Below are 17,641 nucleotides of genomic sequence, written 5' to 3'. Positions count from 1 at the left end.
CTGGATTTCAGGGCAGTTTTCCACAGTGGGAAAGCAGAGAATCAATGCAATAGCTGTTGCAAGATAGATACCTCCACACTGACCTGCAAAATCTTCCCCTCAGACAGCAAAATTTCCTTCTGATAAAAATCATCAGCCACATGAAAAATTTGTGGTGGCTCGAGGTGGAAACATTAGCAGGGGCTAGTTCAAAACTCATGTGAGAGATTCATTGTCTGTGTTTGAACCCAGGTGCTCCTCCTGTGATTGAACTCAGACTTTTATGCCGTTCTGCAAAACCATTACCCTGTAACTTGTGCTGGAAGAGGAGTGAGCTGTTTTGGCACCGAAATGATTTCATTGTTAGGCTAAGTGTTACACAGATGGCATTCTTAAATGTAAAATTCTTTTTATGATTCTTTCAATTTCATATTTATTTCATTAGATCATTATTTATGTTAAAGAGTCACCATTAATATGAAGTGTGCTCAGCTTGAAAGAAAATGTTGAGAGGAGTTTCAGGTATCTGATCCTCAATCCTTTCTTTTTTTGTGTTTTGCATTTTCCTATTTAAAATGTTTTTTTGTGTCTCTAGGTGCTATGTGACAGATCCACACAAACAACAGAGGGGAAAGAGCCTCACTTAACTGATTAGAGGAGAGAAGCGGTGAAAGGGAATATGCACAAAGCGCTGCCAAGTTCACAGAGCGAAGGAATAGATAAAAAATAGAATAATTTCACTAACATTTTTTTTTTTATTTAATGTGAGGTATTTCTTATACTAGCAGCAGGGACACAGTTTTCAGACAAAAAAGTGATTTCTTAATCAAGGGTGTCTCTAATTCAAAATATATTTATTTAATAAACAGTAATTATGATAGCTGCAACTACTAATTCATATCAATAATTCATTCAGAAGTAAACCATATCAACATATTAGCATTTATTTTTCCATTTAATAGGTTGTGATTTAAAATAAATGTAAATCATCATAATCATTCAGCTCCATATGCTGGGAAAGGAAAAGTCACCTTAAACCAGATGCATGTTTTGAAAAAAAACCAAGGGGGAAGACAAGTTGTTCTAAAGAAACAACATATGGGGCAGATATTAAGCTAGGGTAAAGATGCTTTACTGTGTAGATGTTTGCATAGCTTTAAAGTGAAAGAGGATAGATTTAGATTAGATATTAGGAAGAAATTATTTACTATGAGGGTGGTGAGGCCCTGGCACAGGTTGCCCAGAGAAGCTGTGGCTGCCCCATCCCTGGCAGTGTTCAAGGCCAGGCTGGACAGGGCTTGGAGCAACCTGGTCTAGTGGAAGGTGCCCATGCCCATGGCAGGGGAGTTGGAACTGGATGGTCTTTAAGATCCCTTCCAACCGAAACCATTCTGTGATTCTCTGATCCTATGATAACAAGCCTGAGTTATGCCAGATGAGATTCTGGTCAGTAATTTTGAAGAACTGGATGTTTTAGAGGGTTTTCCACTGGGTCATATAATAATTTCTTTTTTTAAGAAAAGAGATAAATATGATTTCTTCCAGTTTTAATCAGGAATGGGCAATAAATGTGATCAAGAATATTCTACTTTGAAGCTGTTTATGTGTGGAAACAATAGTCTGTTTGCAAGTGGTAGGCTGGCCCTGCACGTGTATGTGCTTATGTGCGTGGAGCTGTATTTATTTTTTCCTGTCACTCTCCTAACTTGTATCTATAACTACCCACCTTGTTTTGTCAGCTGACAGCTCTTTTTAAGCTCCCTAACCCATCAGCACTCCAGCAGCAAGCTCTGCTGAAAGCCCTTCTTTCTGTCCCCTGTCTGAGGTCCGGAGAACAGTGTTTGGAGGCTGCGGAGCACAGTTGCACTTGTTAGAAAGTCCTCTTTTCCCCTTGGGCATAGGAGAGAGAACAATGATAGACCCAAGCCCTGTTCAGCATGTGCTACTGCTGCTAGAGCATCTCAAGCATTTGGTGCAGATCTCATCTTGCAGCTTTTTCTGTTGCGTTTGCTTTCAGTAGGTGAGGCTACAGCCCATGATGGGGAGTGCAATGTCACTGTGCTGCCTGTTCTGCTCCCACGTCCGAGCCAGCGCCGATGGCACACCCTTCGGGACTCGCCACAGCCATAGGGCCCTCTTGTCCTCTGATGAGCTCAGAAAAGCCCTTTTCCTCCCACAGACAGAGCACCCTGTGTTCCAGCTGGGAAAATAAGGCTGTGCACCCTTCCATCCCCCGACCTCTGGCAGTGATGCTTTCAGGGGACATCTTGAGGCAGTGGCTGTGGTCACAGCGTGATGAGCACTGTGGGGGTTAATCCTGCAAAGAGGTGTTTTCACAGCCTGGCAGGTGAGTTTTGTCACTCTGGAACATATCCTGGTACTTTTCCGAGGCTGCAGGTGCTGTCCCAGCAGTGACTGCCCTGCACGTGTAGCCTGTGGTACCTGGGGATATATGGCCACAGGGCAGGCAAATTAAGGTACCCGACTTTGTGCTGTTAACATTCCTCCAACAGTTTTCAAGGAGAAAAGTGAGTCATGTTCTTTAATTTTTCCCACCCTAATAAGGAGGAGTCATGCTTCTTCACAAGTTATTGCATTATTCCTCTGTCCGGTGTGGCTCTGATTTAGTGCTGGATGAAGCTCAAAAGGAGGATTAGCGTAGATATACTTCCATATGCTTGGATGCATTTCTGAACTGTGTCTGTACCATCTTCACTGCTTTTGATAGAAAAAGCTGGCCTATAAACCTGATGAGAACAGGCTTCCTTGCAAGATGTTTAGTATTTCCTGCTTCCATTTGGGCCAGGAATACAGCACATCCAGCCCCTTTTGGCCCTGCAGCTCTTGGTCATGGGCTTGCCTGAAATTCAGAAAATCGCAGCAGCAGAAAATGAATGGGGGAATAAAAGGAAGTTGATATTTCTCCACTTTAATAAAGGCTAGATTAGGGTTTAGTTCCGGTTTTGGCAGAAACTTTGCTGAGGAAGGGCATTAGCAGAATGTTTTTATTTTAATGGAATTGGTTCATCCATCTTTTAGATGGTCACAGTGGAGCGCGAGTCCGTTTTTATGGTGCTGAGTAGAATAACCTGTGCTGCTTTTTAAGGGCTGCACCTTCTGGTAAAATTAGGGCTGGCTGTAAAACCCATCTGTATTGTATTCAAGCAGATCAGGAGCACAGGAAGGGAGAAAGAACAGAAAGAGCAAAAGAAGGAGGGAGGAAGGCTTTCCCAAACATAAGCTGCTACAGTGGGTTGTGCTACTTCTTGGTGTCACACGTGGGGGCTTCACTATACTAGTATCTGGTCATTTTTCTAGTTGGTAATCAAATAGTTTAATAGTTAAACCCCAAGCCACACCGAACTTGATCCTAAATCTGCTGTTCTATCGCCAGTTAGGGACTTTTTCCTCTAGTCTTTATATATATTTTTAAAGAATTTCCCAACAGTACTGTAATCAGCTGATCGTTTTTTGCTGATTCTCCTGTCCATTACAAGGGTTTCCAAGTTTATGAATGAAAGGCTATGTTTTCTCAACCAAATGCTCCACTCCTCCCTCTATTAGGAAACTAACGTTAACTTACAAGATTGGACTGAAACCTCAAGCTCTGTCAGCTGGATGCTTGGGGAGTCCAAGCTGGCTAGGTAAAGAAACACCTTTTTCACATGCCCCGGTCCGGTTCCTGCGTTGCCCACAAGTTTCTCTCAGGACAAAGGCTGACATTGTCTGCAAGGAGCAACTCAGATTACGGCCCCTTCCAGCTGCATTGCCCCTGACCCTGATCCTGCCCCGGCCTGCCCATGCTCTGCCCTCCCCACATGCATGGAGACTTCAGGGGCAGACCGCTGTCTGCCAGTGTTGTCTGTTCTTGAGGGTGGCCTTGGATGCATTTTAAAAGGCAGTGCAAACGCTCTGCAGGGATAACATGGAATGATTATTTTAGGGCAGATTTTCCCCTAAAAAAATAATAGTTCTACATGCACGCAGTTTGATCTTCGCACAAAGGATTTATATAAGAACTCGCTTCTCTGTCAGCTACAGAAAAAAAAAAAGCAGCGCACTGGCGGGATTTAGGGAACTGTGCAGGATAGAGGGTAGCAGCAGACAAAAGGGAGTTTTTCTTCTAAGAACATCTGCACAGCTGGAGCTCTGGCAGCGCTGCAGTTAGAAAGCCTAGGTGTTGCCTGGCTAGGGCAAGGGACAATGTCTGCTTGGCACCCTCCTGACATGCAAATTTGGCCAGTGATTCTTAGAGCAGTCCTCAGTCCCATCCCCTGCCGTGTACACACAGATTTATTTGCATTATTTTGCCATCAAATGCCTGGTTTGGGGAATCTGCCACCCTGGAGGTAAACTGTACATAAATGATCTGAGGGTAAGGGTGGAGGAAAAAGCTGTGATACCTTTACATGCTAAAGTAGATGTGAAACAGGCAGAGAGTTCACTTGATCTCTCAGGAACAGAATTGCTGCAATGGCTGTAGACCAGCGAAACATCCTAACTGGAGATGCTCTGCAAAAATGTGCCCATAGCTCAGGGTGGAGAGACTTCTTAACAAGAAGACCACTAGAGAAACAACCTCGGCAGCTTAGCAAGGACCCATCAGGATAGGGAAGATGATCCCTTTTGGCACCTGCACCCTCAAAAGTCTTTCTAAGACCAGGTCTCCACTGTATGAGTGGAGACTGGCTAACTCTCCAATCTGTGTGATGGCATGAAGGAAATGTGCATATGAGTCTGAGGTTACTCAGATTTTTATCTGTCTCAGGGCAGACAGAGATGGCCCCATTCAGCCATCTCTGCCCTTCCTGGGGAGTGATTCCCAAATCCAAAGACAGATCCTAACAATACAACCTGTGTGCTTGCCTTTAATATAGCATGATTTTAAAAACTGAATATAAGCAACGATGAGGCTTTAGATCTTCCTTAAATCTCAGTGTAACTTTGAGGTTGTCAGACAGTACTGAAATGAGAGATCTGGAGTAGGAAAATTAGTGAACACAAAAGTCATGATATTTACTCAGTTTATGCATTTTCTCTCTTTTTTTTTCATAAAACCTGCATAACTGGCATGTAATTGTTTTGCTAAGTGAGCCTTGAAAGCAAAAGTCTTGATAGCTGTCACATATCTTCTTTGTAGTACAGTGTGTTGTCCTTATAAGCTAATCAGTAGAACTTGCTCAGAAGAACTTAATCAGCAGAACTGAGCATATTGTCAGCGCTTAACAAATATGAAATTATAATAATATCGCCAGTTCCTTTTGACACAACCTATCAAACTTTTGCTTTACTTCCAGGAGTGCCTTACTTGCCTCTCCTTAGGATTTAATACCTACTACAGCTCTGCTTATTCTAGTTGAGAGGACTCGTGAGACGACTTAACAGAGTGAAAGTATTGATTGAAATAAAATTTTGACAAACGGCAGAAAAAGAATCCTGAGGAAGTTCTTGGACCGTTCCTTTGCACTTACCGGTGTTGCTTATAAGACTTGAAAATTGAATTCAAGAATAGATTTGATCTGTTCAATTGTTAAAATGTAAAAAGCTTTTCTTACAAGTTAATAGAATCACATTTGAATTTCCTGATAGTCTCTTTTTTAAAAGACAGACTCATTAGGCTTTCCTTACAGAAAGGTGAATGTATCCAGAAGAACATCTATTATTATTAATTATTTTTATTATAAGGAGCTTGGGTAGCTCAGAGAGTTGTTAATATATCTGGGGCTATCACTTCTTTGTCACAATTGTAATTTGGCCCAGGCTGGGAGTTACCGACAATACTTTCATTTTCTAATTGTTTGGTAGTTTATATGCAATTAGTTGGTGGGTTTTATTCACTTTCAGCAAGATGTATATCCATGTTATAAAGAAAACCACCGGGTCAGCTCGAAGTTATCACTGATTGTCACAGGCTTAAATGGGACCGTGTCAATTTATCCCAGCTGAGGATCTGACCAGTGATCACAACTGGCATTAATTAGCAGACGTGTTATCAGACTCCATGGAGATGTCCTGGGTTGAGTGGCAACAGAGGCGCTCAGCCGCCACGGCCGGTGGAGCCGTGCCAGTTTGGCAGCTGAAGGCAGGTGGAAAGTCCAGGTCACCCCTGATGGAAGCACGGTGATGGCTCCTGCCACCAGTTCTAATGCAGAGGGAGCCCCAGAGCACGGGAAGGCTGGTTGCATTGAAATACAACCCACACAAGGCACTTGGGAGGGGAGAAGGCAGGGATGCAAGAGGGGAGGGTGCTCCAGCACTGAACTGAATTCATCCCTGCAGCTGAGTATGCGTGAGAGATTGTACTGTTAGTGCAAAGAGAAAACCACCGTCAAATGTATTTGGGCTCTGGCTTTCTGGGTCCACCTTCTGAACTGACACTGCAATGCCAGTTGCACATGTGTGACAGAAGGGTGGAGGAGACACTTCTAAAAAGAGGGCATCCTAAAAAGCAGTAGGATTTCACAGTGGCAGCTAGTGACACCCACAACACTATTATGGCTGTAAACTAGCGGTTTGGACTATGACCAGGGAGGTATCTTGAGCAGGTCATGAGGTTGAATGAAGAGCAGGAACACGACACATTTGAGAGGCTGTACCTTTACCAGGAGAAATAGCAACTTACTATCCTCCCTCTGCATTTAACTGAGTGCAGTGTGGGTTAAAACCATGCCAGTAACCTGTGCAGATACTCCTTGCTCAGTAGTAGCCACACCGTCTCCTTTCTCTTGCCCACCCATCACCACGGCATGGTGGAAAAGAACAAGGTGCCAAGTTAATGGTGTGGGACCTTTGTAAAGTTTTCTGGTCTCTCAACGTTCACAGGACAAACCTGGATCTCAGGTAGCTCAGGGAGTGATCTTTTCAGCTTCTGATGCAGTTTCAAAATTAGCTCAAGTTAACTGACCCGATGCTTTTTGGTGCACTGGGACAAAAGTTCCTTTCACTGTGAGAGCCTTTTGGGGTAACCCAGGAAGGTGAAACAGCAGCAAGTTAAGAGTTAAGTAGTATTGTGAATGGAGAGGTCTTTAGGCTGGTCCCAGGCCTCTGACCCAGCTGACAGGAAGATGCAGAACATCTGAAGGAGGTGCAACAGTAACCACCACCTGCACGACCTCTGTCACCTTTTCTTCACACTTCTCCCATCATTTTAAGGAAGATGTGAAAAGAGGTCTAGTCACCTATTTGCTGTGACAAATCTGTTTCTTTCTCTAAACAGCCATCTCTGGGCCCAAAGCCAGAAAAGGAGATGGCTGAGACTTATGTGGAACATAGATGTCAAAGTCCAGGACCCCAGTCCACACTCTTCCAAGTTCATCACCCCCATTTTTTCTGAATTAAAGATCTTCAGACATCTAAAATCTTTCTTCTGCTAATGCCCCCTGGCCAGAGAGTCAGCAGCTCAGCACAGTTGAACTTCTCAGTAGCTACTTCATATTCACCTCGTTAAACTATGCATTGCTTTGCCCCCATGTCTACAAAGAGCAAACTGACAGAGCACGTGTAACACATGCTCAGGACTGAGCAGTACACAAAGTACAGCAGCTGCCTTCACTGTCATTCAAAGTAAATACATGCGAAGTCCACCTGAGCTTCAGGGGGTCCAAGCCCTAAGGATCTCTTATCTGTGAAGAGAGCAGGAACCCTACCCAGGAAGCTATAAGCTAAGTATTGATAGGGGAAGATATTTTCCATACTTCCTGCTTCCTGCAGAAGTGGTGCTGATACACATATGGTTCTCTAGAAGGAGTTTAAAGCAGTAGGGTGGAGAATAAGATACCTTCTTCAGCCCTCCTCTGCTGAATTAGCTTGCTGTATGCTTCACTGTTTTGGATTGGTGCAAGATAGAGGATCTCGTTAGGTATACTCGTTGCTGTGTAAGGGGTTTCTAAAATACTGGCTTCACAGCCTAGTGAAAATACAGTGATTTTTCAGAAAAATCAGCAGAACGTATCCTCAAAAGATATACAGACCTGATGATTATTGGAGTTTTAATTAAAATAGCAGATAAAATAAGTATTATGGTGTGTTATTGTTTCTAAGATAACAACAGAATAAAGGTGCCCATTTCTTTCTTGAGTGCAATTTTCTAAATGAAAAAGTAAACATTAATATCTTCAGAGATCTTACTGATCTTGTACGATAATTTAGAAAAATATCTCTATTAAGGATAGTTATATATGCTTTTTGTTGGAAATGCAATCACAGGATATGCACATAGCTGCAATCTGTAGACAGATTAAGTAAATTAAATCACTCAATGTCTTTTTTCAATAGCTCTAAAGTTAAAAGTAATTTGCAAAGAAAATACTCAATTTCAATTGGTTTGTAATATCTGTTAATGATCTTTGGAAAAATTTCTGATAACATGCGGGAATTCCCTCAGGGACAGGGTTGTGAATAAGTGGATTTTTTTAAGTTTGAGATGTCATTAGCTAGTGATTTCTTTGAAGTAAAAAGCTGTTACGGAATAAATTGCAGAGGTATACAAGTGAACAGGACAATCATTTTTATGAATAGTATACATTATTTCCACTGCGCTTTCTCCCCCCCAAAGAAATAATTTACAATCTAACTTGCCATTACAACCATCCTGGAATCACAACTGCTTGTGTATTTTGTGCTTACTGTATGCGTGTGCTCTGTCTTTATACAAAAGTATAGATTGCTGGTGTAAAACTGCTAGTGTAAGTGGTTTGCTCCTTTTAATCTTTTTTTCTTTTTTTTTTTTTTTCTCAGTAAAGAGCTTTTCCAACCCACAAGAGTGAAACAACTTCCCATAACAGAAATGACTCCAGCACAGCTATTCCCTAGAAGACATCCCCCCTGATTTCTTGTGGGGCCTGTAATATATCTGAAGTTGTAGGTAAGTGCAGTCGTGAAAAAAAGGGCCTCTATTTTCGTGGTACCATGTTAGCACTAGCATCTTTTTAACAGTTCAGAGATGAATCAGACAGCTATCATACGTCACCACAATAAGGTAACATTTCTTAGGACAAATGAGATCTCCCAGTCTCTGCCCCCATCTGAGGATATCTGAAGTAGAAAAGAATGACAGAGGCACCGCAGACTACACCGGCCCATGGGGAACATTGCCATGCTTCTGATGTTCAGAGGTGTAATTGAGCCATGGGCAGTTGAGGATGTCTCTGTACGTGGGTCTGGGTTTAAACAGGGACAGGGGACACTCTGAAGGGATGCTGGTTGGGGTAATGAACTAGGACTCCAGGGTGTGCTGTCATCCAGATCAAAAGATAACGCTAGTTGCAGCTGTTGAGCCTTTGTTTTCCTGACTTTCCTCCAGACCTCTTTCACCCAAGACATTACTGATCTTGGTCTGCTTTTTCCTGATGTACATACAGGGCTTAAGACACACCATGCTAGCATGAATGTGATTGCTGCCTCCAGGGTTCCCACACAGGACTGGGGGAAAAACAATTTGTTCAGCCGTAGAAAGAGATGTGAACAGGCACCAGTTTGAAAAGCTTCCTAGTCTTTCCTGATCATCTGAAGGCCCAGTGTAGGAATCCATACCTACCCTGATGATCCATTGTTAAATTAGACAGTCCCTCAGTTCCCCTAAATAGATGTTCAGTGGTGCTCCACACTGACTCTGAGGGTAGTAGCACTCCTGCTTGGCTGCTTCTTAGTGGTCACTGGCATTGGTGAATCCTAAAATGCCTTTACTTTGACAGAGGCCAATACCAGACAATATAAAATGAGGCTTTCTCTCCCCACTGTGTCTTTAACAGTGTAAGAGTCTACTATGGATGAAAATGCCTTCCTAACCCTGTCTATTGACAGGCATATGCCAAGAACCGTTGGGATGATTAGGCATTATTACATAATAACAGCTAGTAAAACTCTCACGGATTTTTTTAAGGCTAGGAGCAACCATTATTATCATCTAATCTGATCTTCTGCATAATACATGCTACGGAATTGAACCCAATCTGAACTTTGTGTGAAGATTTGCTTTTATGCCTAAAACGCCTCCTTACTTACAAATATGATGCTGTTTCTCTCAGTACTATCTGAGCAGCAGCAAGTTCCATTAATTAACTGCACATTGTTTGGAAAAACAATACCTCTTATCCGCTTGAAATTTGATACCTCTTCGTTTCACCTTGCAGGGTAGGAAGGGTTTGGGTTTTTTTTTCCTTTGCTGCTAATTAGGTTGGAAGATCACGAGGGCGAAATGTTGTTTGTATTATAGTCATGCTTAAGCAGAGCTCTGACGAAGCCTGGGGATCCCATTGCACAAAGTGAGGGAGACTGTGCAAGCCCTACAGGGCTGAAGCTTTTTGAATAGACAAGTGGCACATTTTCGTGGGAGCTGCGTGATTTAACTGGAAAGATTGCCAGGCGAGTCAATGGATTTGTACCTCTAGATCACCTATGCTTTTCTGAAAAACTCATCCAAAGTCTGAAAAAAAAAAAAAGGTATGCAATAATGAAGTTTCTAAAACTGAGGCCAAAAAAAAGAGATTAGGATATAGTCAGCAAACAAATATGTAGCTCTGTGTCATGTGCGATGCCCATATGTCGCATTGTCCTCCAGTGGCTACAAGTCCTCTAAGGAGAGCAGGGTACGCTGAGCAAAATATCGTCAATGTCTGCTTCATGCAAGAGCCCAAAGCCTTCCAGAAGAGCTTTAGGGTCCAAGGACATCTTCTAGATTATCCCAGGCAACAGCACTTGTTCCAAGTTTATGGAAAGGGTTCATGTAGAATTTGCAGTCCCATGAAGGCGAATCTTCCCTGAGAGAGAAGCTGGTGCCTGTGTTCTTTATTCTCAAGAAATTTCCCATCCTTTTGGCTTTTATCGTTTTTATCACCATTCTCTGGACTTGTTCTATTTCTACTTTCTTTTTTTCAGGGTTGAGGTGACCAAATTTGAAGACAGTATTCAAAGTAAGGATGTGCCACTGATTTATATAATAGCATTATAATATTTTCCATATTATTCTCTAAAACTCTTTTCTTCATACAAACCCCATAAGATTCTTTTTAATTCTTTGAACTACAGTGCCTTTTAACATCTGTAGTTTACTCTGATCAGATTTTGACAAAGGAATAAAAGGCTCCATTTTTCACATAGAATTTTATTTATTGTTTGAACTTTAGAAGAGAAATTGGTTAACTTACAATTTAAAATTCTTGGCAATGTAGACCATTGGGCAAGGATTTAATTTCAACCCTTCTATGCTTTCTGTAGAAATGTGTGAGGCTGAAAGTTGGTGCACGAGGTCTTGGCTTAATAGGCTTGTCTTTTGCTTTATAAACAAAGCAAAAGAATTAACTGGAGTTGCCAGCATTCCCAAAGATGTCAGAAATGTCATTCACCTGTAACCCCTTCCTGACGAAACGTGCTAGGACCGCGCATTTATATTGCAACCAGGACCACGCACACATAGAAGCAGTACCTGAGTTCTGTGGTCTTCTGTTTATTGCACCACACACCTGAATGCCAGGTCAAGGGACGACCGTTTTGAGAATTAAGTGCTTGATGACTGCAGAGGGTGAGGATCTCACTCTTGTGCCACTGCTGGGTGTTGCACCTTCATCAGGGTATTAGAAAAAGCTTAGGGAAAACAGTTACATCTATTCTTATTGCCTATGACACTTCCTGCAGCTACTGCCTTTCCTTAGAGTTACCAATCCAAGTGCTGACCCTGCCTGACCCTACTTATGTTGTAAAAGTTGACAAGATCACAGCCTGAAGCAGTATAGCCACAGGCTCAATACTGGCTACCAAAAAGTCTGTTTAGTATTTTCAAGAAACGCTGTTCTAAAGATTTACAATGCCTGCTGTTAGATATATGGGCAACACCAACACACAGCCCTGACCCTTGAACATTCAGCCCCACTTACACAGAAATCTGTGCCTCTCAAGGGGCCAACACTGAGCTGCCACAACATAGTGATTCCCTACCTGCAAGTGAGCTGGAATTTAAGCACCATTTGAACATATACACTCAGATATTGGGTAAAACTATTTGAAAACTACAGTTGTGAGTTCAGAATTCATTGTTTGCTTCTTTCATCAGTTGCATTACTGCTTTAGCAATAGAAAAAGCTCTGCCATTTCTGTGTTTTATATATATATTTATTTTAGTGTAGAGAATCTTCTTCATTCTTCTGTGACCAAAGCAGTTTTTCATCAGAACGTATTTCTAGATGAACTGTAAGTTTCTTCCCCAGCAAACATTTTGGCTCCACTGTATGAAGGCAAATGCACATTACCTGGGATACCTCAAAGGCTAAACACAGGTTTAAATATCCAAAAAATATTGAGGGCCCAATCTGGTTTAATTGTATATGCATTCATACACAATATACAATAGCAGTTCTTGCAGAATGGTTTGGTGTGTTTTGGCTTTTTGGTTTTCTTTTGTTTCTTCATTTTAGAATAGAAAAGACATGGAAAAGACACTGAAGTCCTATTGCTCCTGTTGGAAACTTCTGCTGACTACAGCATGAGTTGGATTGGGCCCAGAGAAACCAAATACACACAAGTAACAATGAGTTGGCCATACAAGCAAGGAAAATCACAGATAACAGGTGCACACAAATTAGCAATGTCCCTTTTAGGTCATCCAGTACAGCTCCCTGACACCATGAGATTGTTTCCTATGGCATATTTTCGGTTGTTTTGTGTGCCTAGATTAAATGTCCTAAGTGATGCCATGTCCCCAGGGACAGATTGTGCTGTCTAGAGTATATTGTTGTCAGAAGTATTTTTTTTCCTTTCTTAACATCATCATATTTCTTCTAGTTACAGCCCTTTGCAAACTCCTTATTTTCCTTCGCTCACGCAATTTTCTTGCAGTATCTTTTAACTACTGTGTTTAGTTAGCATAAAGCCAACCCATAGCTATTTAGATCGTATAATCTTCCCTAACAAATCAGTCCTTTCAGTCTCCTGGTTATTCCTTCTTTTCTCTTGTCACACTCCTGCCTGTCAGTATCTTTTTCAGTTCTGAGATTTTAAAGATGTGATGCATTTCTCTGAACTAATGACAGATTCAGTATAGAGCTGAGCACCCTCGATGTCTTCTCACTGAAAACCCCTCCTGATGTGCCTAGGGAAAGCTGCCAGCAGTCTGGACAGACACACAGGTAGTAAGTATACTGCTCAAACTGCTTCCCTTGTGCCACTTATTCTATTGGCCAACAAAACACTGTTGAAACAATTAACATAGTAGTCAAAAAACCCATAAATACATGTCATTATAGATTTATTTTATTTCTCACAATAGTAGGAAATAAAACTAGCATAGATAAAAAGGCCCTTTGTTACTGTTGTTGAGATTTTCTAACTCTTGGTCATGGACATCACAGGCTAAAAATTAAGGAAAAAGCCATCTTCCATAACTATATCTGAGTGTTGGAAGGGTACATTGTAGACAGTAATTATAAACATAATCACAAGCCTGGCTGTTCACTTCAGGCAATAAATTCTGATCAACAAACAACACCCCTTTAGTGCTAAATGAGATCTTGGTTGTAATTGAATGTCTTTACCTTTGTGTTCTGTTGGATTGGAGGAATATAATTTTAATCTGCTCTCTTTAAATTTTCATTAAGGAACGTTTCAGCTACCTGCAGCCTCATCTGATGATGTTTAATGATATCACCTAGCTCGGTCTTCCGTGTACTAGAAGAAGCTTCTTTAAATTGGTCAACTGTATGGAACATTGTTTTCAAGTTTAATGTACTAGGAATTAACCTTTTAAAACATTGGCATCTCTAAAGACAGTTTATATACATAGTGCACACACGCATGCATTTATATGTGCATGTATGTGTATGCATATATACGCGTAAGTGAACACATGTACAGAAATGTTAATCTTCACCTTCTTGAAATCATTACAGCTAGTATTAACATAAATGTGCTGTTAAATTGGCAATGTTATACATTTTTGTTGGAGTTTACTCCTGTAACATAAAATCAGAAAGATAAGCTGTGAAACTCATGCAGCTGATGACATAATGCTAGGATCTCGTGATGCTGAATCTCATATTTCTAGGAGTGTGGGATGGATGTTCCTTGCTGAAATAATTATACTGCCTATTGCAATATACATTTCCTTGTTTTCATGTGGGCACTGAGATGTCCAAACCATTAAACGTATATGGTGTAATGAGTCCTGTGTTTCTTATTTATTCTAAAGGAGGCATTAATTTTCCACTGTTGTTTTATTGTATAATAAAGCCAGCTACTCTAGGAATCTGTGATGAACATAGCAATAATCTGTGACAATATGCAAATTTACATTTAATAATGATGTCCAAATGTACATATGTGCATATAAATATGCATATATGTATATACAAACACACATAGAGAGGCATATACACAAATTAAATGGAAGCAATTAGAATGTGGCAGAAGTAGATTCAAAGATTACCTGTTATGGCTGTGTGAAGGGGTAATTTGAGCTATAAAGGCATGCAAGAAAGCATAGCTCAATACACTCCATTGGCTCGTTCCCATTATTCTCAACAGCGACAGGCTGCATGCTAAGACGGGGTACCAGCAGACATTCGTAATGACAGCTGGTTCAAAACAGAGCTTTCAAAATAGTGCAACACCCCTAACTTCCTTCCAAATCGTGGTGTTTGCCAGCACTTTGCTGAGGCTGGTTCTTAAGGTCAGATATTCAGATTAAAGTTATTTGGAAAGAATCTGGTTCTTTATGTTTGAACTGTATATATGTTCAACATAGGCTCTTTGTTGCCTGTGAATTTGCATTTGAGCTCACAAATGGATTATTCTTGGCTACTACCTGCAAAAATGATGGATGTTTCTCCCTGATACCATGCCCTATTTGCCTGAGATTGTGTTCTGTTGAGTTCTCTCTCTTGTGGGCTATATAACCCAAGATCCAGACAGTAGCTGTTTCTTTTTACTGAGACAAAAAAACTCCCTCAGCCTCTGTATTGAGAAATGGAGGAAAAGTGGCTTCCCTTTAACGTCACCCACATCACACCCACTATGCTCAGCCAACTAGGAACACAGCAGAAAAATACTTCAGTTGTCCTGTGTGACTTTTTCTGGTGGATGAGTATAGAATCTGGAAATAAACACGTTCCTCCTTTGCAAGGAAGTGCAAACAGAGTTTATCTATTTGCATTTGAACTCAGTGAAACATAAAAAGGCCCAGAAAGCAAGCTTGAAGATAAGACATGAATATAAGTAAAGCTAAATTTCACTAAGCTAAATTCAAGTGAAATGTGCCACATCATTATAATTACTACATAGAACAACTACATTAATTGTTATGCTGTGCTGGTGAAATAGTTACGCATTCCATAGGAGGCAAATAGAGGAGCTTACCCTGGGATGCTATTGACTTTGTTGAGAAGCCAGTATGTGGGGAGCATTCCTTGAACAACCTTGTGAAAATTAGGCTGGCAAACTGATTTGGTCTTAGAAATTACTTTTCAAGATGGTTAGAAGAATATTTTAAATCTGTGATAAATTTTAGATGTAGCACTGGACTACTAAGTGTGTGCAGTGTGTCCAAAGTAGTTTTTCGTTTACCGTATCACCTGGGGACCCCAAGTGATAAGTATCAGACCTTCAGAGGAATTCAGGCAGCTAAAAATGCTGCTGTTTGGGGATCTTCAGAACTGCCTGGAAACTTCTCTACAGATGAAATCAAGGAGACCTAGGCATCAGGGTGCTTCAGAAAAGCATTAACCAGGTGCCTATGCGTCTCTTGGGGAGCTGACTCATCTTAGGAGTATTGACCCTGTTTCAGCTGGAGGTGCCTCTGAGGAGATGTTGAGGGGAACAGGACGAGACTGTGCTCATTTCTGGAGGAGATAAGGGTCTCTTGGAAACCAGAAGGCTTGTGCAGCTCTGCTTCCCTACAGCAGGCTTGCTTGGCTTACTGATACCCATCCTGTTAGCTCCGGCATGGTACATGTGAGTAGTGCGGGCCACGCACTCAAGCTGGCGATGCTCCTGTTTGCCATCAGCCTTCTCTCCTGGATCAGGGCCGCTACCGATTGCTGAGGGGTGGCCAGGAGCAGCTCCCTCTGTGTGCTTTTATCTCCCTCTTCTTGGCAGTAAGCTGCCACTGGCTCCCAGCCATGGCCCTCTCGCCTTCCCCAGTGCCCAGCTTGCATGCTCAGCCAGTGCCTAACATCTCTTCCAGCAGCTGGCCCTACTTTTCCTCCACAGCTGGCTGCTGCCCCCTACTGTGGTAATTATTATTTATTATGGATATTCTGTGTACATTATGTGTCCAGAGTCCAGTACTGTCTGAATCACTACCAGGGTCCCACTGTGTGGGCAGAAACATGCAGCAACACACAGTTGTTCCACACTGGTATTCACCCGACTCTCCTATAGGGAGATACTGAGGGGGAAAGAGTGAAGGTGGCTTTTGGCACCTCTTAGCACTATCTGATGTGACATGTACTCTCTGTCCTGTGTTACATGAATCCAGCAACAGCACAGCTGAGTGCAGAAGGGCTTTTTCTCCACCTTGCTATCAATGACAGTTCTCCTGCTATTCTTGCCATTTAGCAAGAAACACCTGAGGTGTTTTCCAAAAGTCATGGCTGCTGCTCAGTCACAGTTTAACTCCCCACTCCTTTGAATACAGAGGAACTTTTAACACCCACAACTTAGTGCACAGGCAAAAGCACCTGGATGAAGAAGCAGTTTCTATACATTCAGAAAAATACAGAATCCTAGACATATTTCACACATATATGTACATTTGTGAGAGGCGGGTTCTCAGCTGTGGTGGTCAGTGTTATCTCTGTTCAAGAAGACGAAGCAATATGAAGCAATAATGCTTCATGGCAGCTGAGGATCTGTCCCAGTATGTAAATGTAAATATCTATTTTTACAAGCCCTCCTACATTTTGCCTAAAAAAAAGGAAAAAAAAAAAAAAGCTGTCTTTTTTAGACACTGAAAACATACCAGCCAGTCAGAAATGTCCCACTTTCTATATTTTGTCTAATTCCTACCCCTGACTTACTTTGAAAGCTTTCAAAATCTAATGAATTCAAAAGAGACATAGTGAATTAAAACTGATGTAATTTTGCCTTTAGTGCACTGGGCCTGTAGGAACTGAAAAAAAAACCAACCCAGGAGAGAAACTGAAAGGATATGAAGCCATGTAAATCCAAATAATTGGAAATGTTTGATTGTAAGTGGGCTCACCGAACCCAGCAAAATTCCCACTGTCCTATTACTTATAATCTTCTGCCCTTTCAGCTAGAAGCAGCAAGTTTATATCAAGAGCAAATGCTCACGTAATGTAATCTCTACATCGGAGCTCTTTCTGCCATGAATCACTTTTCAAATTGTTTTGAGTTTACATTTAATTGCTTCCTTTGCATGCTATGTGTACACATGCACTCCTCCCGCCCCCACTATGTTGTACGTAACTGTCATGTAGGCTGGAGCAATAGTCTTTGGATACGGCGTAGTCAAACCTCAGCTCAAGGAGTTCAGGAACTGATTTGTCCTCTTTTAAGATGGGAAACACATGTGTGACTTGGATCCAGATCTTGGGGTAGATTCTGGATATGCTGATTTGAATGCATTAGTGTTTGGGATTCAGACTTGTTTATTTGTTATGACACCAGTCTTAATACCTTGTACTGGGTGTTCACCTTTTCACTAGCTAAAAAG

The 17,641-nt window shown here is 41.6% G+C and overlaps 1 long non-coding RNA gene across 2 annotated transcripts in view; it reads left to right on the top strand.

Moving 5' to 3' along the window:
- The window catches only part of LOC136013622 (uncharacterized), a 39,828-nt gene extending 25,702 nt beyond the window's left edge, over nt 1-14,126 (top strand). For both annotated transcript variants that reach the window (XR_010612302.1, XR_010612301.1), the window contains 6 exons: nt 2,159-2,326; nt 8,716-8,842; nt 10,855-10,889; nt 12,387-12,539; nt 13,002-13,097; nt 13,566-14,126. This is a non-coding gene — a long non-coding RNA (uncharacterized LOC136013622). The remainder of the gene's footprint in view (nt 1-2,158; nt 2,327-8,715; nt 8,843-10,854; nt 10,890-12,386; nt 12,540-13,001; nt 13,098-13,565) is intronic.
- Nucleotides 14,127-17,641: the final 3,515 nt, after the last annotated feature.

This window comes from Lathamus discolor, chromosome 4 (assembly GCF_037157495.1).
Source record: "Lathamus discolor isolate bLatDis1 chromosome 4, bLatDis1.hap1, whole genome shotgun sequence".
NCBI classification, from domain to species: Eukaryota; Metazoa; Chordata; class Aves; order Psittaciformes; family Psittacidae; genus Lathamus; species Lathamus discolor.
The sequence above is the reverse complement of the archived record's forward strand: the minus strand, read 5'-3'. Positions and strand labels throughout refer to the sequence as shown.